Consider the following 4,895-nt stretch of genomic DNA (forward strand, 5'->3'; position numbering starts at 1 on the left):
AGTGATGCCTTACAAAAAAGAAAAAAAGCCCCAAAAAATCCTCTCATGCCATGCGATGCACTATGCTACAGAATATTCTCATCAACGGGGCGATTTTTGGCAGAGACACCTCTATAGCGGGGATGATTTTTGGCAGAGGCACCTCTATAGTGGCCAGAGAAGAAAGCCGCCATTTTTCAAAGGCGGATCCAACTCAAGCCGCCTCTACAAATACATCTTCAGAGATGACTAACGTCAGTGGCGGATCCAGTATGGGAACAAGGGGGGGCCTAAATAGTGAACATATAGGGTTAAAGGTAGAGATTACTAAGAATTTAAGGCTAATTAACACTAATTTAATGGACAAATTAGACTCATAAGGGGGCTGAAGCCCACCCAGCCCTCCCTTTGGATCCGCCCCTGGCTGACATTACCAGCTGTCTAACTAGGGTTCAAATTAAGGCACAAGCATCATTACCATCTAAGTGTATTTGAAACAAAATTGGTAGAAACTCAATATGTAGATGCCTCCTCCCATCCCCTTGCAAATAACGAACTGTCATCCCTTTCACAGTCCGCGCCTCCTCGAACACTCCGCTTCATCTCAATCCCAGCCCGATGGCTAGTTATCATAGAAGAAATTAATAATAAAGGTATGCAATTCATCATCAGTGAACATGCATTATATTATCGTATATTTATATGACATGCATGTGTCTTCTTGTGTAATAATGTATCCTTTATTAAGAAGTTAGCTAGTGCGTGGTTAGAGCATCTCCAAGGGACTTTGCAAATGAATTTTGCATTTGGTGTTGTTTGCAAAGTCCCAAACTCATTTGCAAAGTCTAAAAATAGTCCAACTCTAAGGGACTTTGCATTTAGACTTGGCAAACCCGCCCATCCCAAAACCCTACAAACAATGGCCGCCATGCTACAGGAATCGAGCTGAGAGAAATTGAGATCCATGGAGGTACCTTGCTGGAGGAGGCGCGCGACACCTTGGCGGCGGAGGGATCCTTCGCGAGGAAGCTGGAGGGCGGGCGCGCACAGCAGCTGGAGGGACGGCGCGGGCACGTGTGGCAGCTGGAGGGCGGGCGCGCGCGGCAGGGAGGGCGGACGGGCGTAGAGAAATCGTGCGGGGTGGGGGGCCGAGGGGATGGAGTCCGACGTGGAAGGCCGAAATTGTAGATGCAAAGTGGTGGGAAGGTTTGCATATATGCAAAGCCTCAACCTCTACTCCCTCCGTATTGGAAAAACTTGACGTCCTGTGCTCCTAACGCAAAATCAGAAAACCTGACGTTCTAGGCTCGCGCGGCTGTATTTGGACGAGTTTGCCCTTAGCTTCGCGTCCGTTCCGCTCTCGGCATTAATAACTCGATGCTTCGGTACTCGTCACCGTCCAGCTCTTGCGAGATCGCGAGTAAAGGCTGCAGCACGCAACGCGCATTTCAACGAAGGAAACAAACACTGCCAGCGCGCCAAGAATACTGCTAAACGCACGCCAGGGAATAGTGCCATGCAAAATGTAGCGAGCGACAAAAAACTAGGCCTAGCCACCATAGAACTCTCTCACATACAGTGCACCAACCAAACCTATGGGTAGACAAGGAAAAATACTCTCTAATTAATCACTCCTTGGCTAGCGCAATCATGTCCAAAACGTCAGTTTTTTTTAGTATGGAGCGAGTATTTACAAAGTTAATCAAATTGTAAACCTTATTTGCAAAACCATTGGAGGGGTATTTTCTACTCTTTTTTACAAATAGAGCAATACAAAGTTTGTTTGCAAAGCCTTTGAAAATGCTCTTAGCACACCGTGTTAAGACATGCATGTACTCTTACATATTGAACGACGATCTTATCCAAACAGATTAAGACATTCACTTCAACACTACTACCCCATAACCTGCAATCATTGCTGGTCCAGGAATTGAACCGACGGTGAATAGTAATTTACATTGATAAACTTGGCGTTCTTCCGGTTGCTCTCATTTCCATAAAAGAAAAAAAAAAGAAAATACACAAAAAAAAACACCCGCCCATGCCATGGATGTTGGGGCCACCACCGCACCCACGCTGAGGAAACCATGGCCAATCATGTGCCGGGAGAACGGAGATCGATGTACGAGGAAGAAGAAAGAAAAGGGGACAAAGAAGATTCGGTGAGCGGTAGAGAGAGAGTGGGTAAGATTGTGAGGAAGATGTGAGAGAGAGAGAGAAAGGATAAGGATGCAGCATGGACCTGAGCTGGGATTTGATCATGTTGAAACAAATTTTGGGTTCAATACCAACGTTTGGTGGTATAAAATTTCATGGTGATGGACCGCAGGGATTGTAATAGGTATCATTAAAGAGAGGGGAAGCTGGCAACTATCTACTGTGGTGAAAAATTGTGTAGGTGACACCTGGTTTTCAACTGGCCATCAGGTCAACATTAATTAAATGGTTAAGATGAAATGTTGGAGAAAAATATAATTTAGGTTCTCTATGCATAAATATTTCACTCAATCATGTGTTTCTATGTTTATTGGACGCCCTGAATAAAGTAAAATATTAATTAAGTTGTTAACTTATGTTGGATTTTTGCACGTATACTAGAGTTACAATGATTATTTTGGTCAATGTTTAGGTTAACTTGGTGTGACTAAAGGTTTGGTGAAAATTTTCTCCCTCCTACCTCAATATTAGTTACTATTAATTCATGTTCAATTTACACTCAGGCTTGTACTAAAGTTTCTAGGTAGAATTGGTTGAACTAAAAACTTTTGGTGCGAGGAAGAAATGTTCAACCTGATTCTTACACCACATTTCATCTGGGTGTAGAACTTATCAAAACATCTCAAAATTCCGTTCTTAAATTTATGTGTCGAATATTATATAGGTACAAGCACTGTTAATTAGTCTGTACTTTAAATTGTGTAGGCACTAGGCAGTATACACTATTCCAGAATAGAGTATCACTGTCATGTCTCAACTCCTATGAAGTGGCAGTGATGTCCCAACCTGACAGTGATAGGATAAAAAGAGAAAATATGTGCTTTTCAAGATTAAAACTAGTGATATACCAGTGCTACTCATTCCGAATTTATATTGTATATTTGACACAACAATATCAAATGAAAAAGGTTTTAACTGCAAAGTTGTAGACCTCATTGAATACTACAACTTTGATGCTGACTTTATCTCCATTTGACATTGTCAATCATATCAAATCTAATCGGAGAGCTTATATTGAATATTTGAACTTGTAAACCATCTCAAATTAAAGTTGTCAACTATAAAGTTTTAAATCTCTTTAAACTCTATAATTCTAATATAAAATTTATCTTTGTCTGATCTCATATGAAATAAATATCTTTTGTGCAAAGCACCTATCACTGCCGGTTTGTGGCTATCACTGCCTATTGAAGCCACAAACCGACTACGATAGATGGACTATCAATGCCAATTTATGGCTTGAACTAGCAATGATATCACCATGCCTATCACTGTCAGGTTATTAAGCCATGAACTAGATGGGGTAGTCCATTTATTATTGTTGTTGTGGTATCAGTGCTGGTTGAAGTCACAAACGTAGTGTGAGACTCTATGGAACGATGGGCCAACAGTAATTTGTCAGTTTTTGTTGGCACAAGGGTCCCGATAGGGTCGAGATCAAGAAAAAGACTCCTCATTAAAGGCTAGTTGGAAAAGGCCCCTCAGTGAAAGTCCCATGCAGAGGTCCTCCAACATAGGTCTCATGCGGGGGTCCCCTCCCAAAGGTTCCATGCAGAGGTCCCTGACAAAGGTTGGCCGGAGAGAGTCTCCTGACAAATGTCGGCCAATTAAAGACACTTTGCCGATGAAGGTTGGTTGGAGAATGTTTCTTGATGAAGGTTGACCGTACAAGGTCTACCAACGAAGGCTCGCCGGAGAAGGTCTGCAATAAAGGTTCGGTGAATGTTCAAAGCGATGGCTCGACGGAGAAGGCTCCATGACAGAGCCTCCACAATGAAGGCTCCATGACGGAGCCTCCACGGAGAATGCTCCGTGATATTAGCTCCAAACACACAAGAGGGGGGAGAGAGTTTGGCAGACAATAAGGGGGACACATATTAGGGTTTGCAAATGAGAGTGGTAAGGGAGAGGACCCCTTGTTCACATGCTCTAGGCACAATATTAACCTCTATTGGGCCTCTTCAAGGAGGAGTTGGCCCACATACCACATGAGCTTTCTCCAACAGTTTTGTTAACCTAGCCTCTCCTCATCGATATAAGAGGATGGTTGTTGCTATTGTGTATCTTATGAGAGGACAATTGTTGCTCGACATAGCTATATGGTTCTAAGAGGTTGTGCCGACTACCAACCCTGGTGGCAATCTATTCTAGATTCTAGTATAAGTGAGATAAGTCAAAAATTCAATCAGATTTTAGTTGTTTGTGATCGAGGGATCACCTTAGTATTTGGTTAACCTTTTATTTTCTTATTTATACATAATACTAAAGAGAATGGGTTTTTTTACTTTCTACAACACCCTCTTGTTCTCCATATCGTGTATATGATCTGAACTCATCATCATCTGCCCTCTTATGATTTAGAACAATGCACATCCAATGACGATATGAAGTCTGAATTCAAGACATATTGAAACGAATGACGTGATCATTAAGGAAATCTTTAAGCCGAAAATAATCCATGCATGTTATTGCTAACATCGATGGGCAGGTGCAAGGTGGGCGACCGAACAGGCCCCCCAAATATAGGCCCTCCCACCTCCCATCCCTCAGCACAGCGATTCATCAGGTGAAAGCATCAAGCCCGGCAGCAACTAGCACGTGTTGGCTCGACGCCTCGACTCTAGTCCTCACGTCTCGTGACCTCTCGCCTTCGTCTCTAACTCTTCGTCTTGTATCGTCACCGGTCTCCAACTGGCTAT

This window comes from Sorghum bicolor, chromosome 4, assembly GCF_000003195.3.
Source record: "Sorghum bicolor cultivar BTx623 chromosome 4, Sorghum_bicolor_NCBIv3, whole genome shotgun sequence".
NCBI lineage: Eukaryota > Viridiplantae > Streptophyta > Magnoliopsida > Poales > Poaceae > Sorghum > Sorghum bicolor.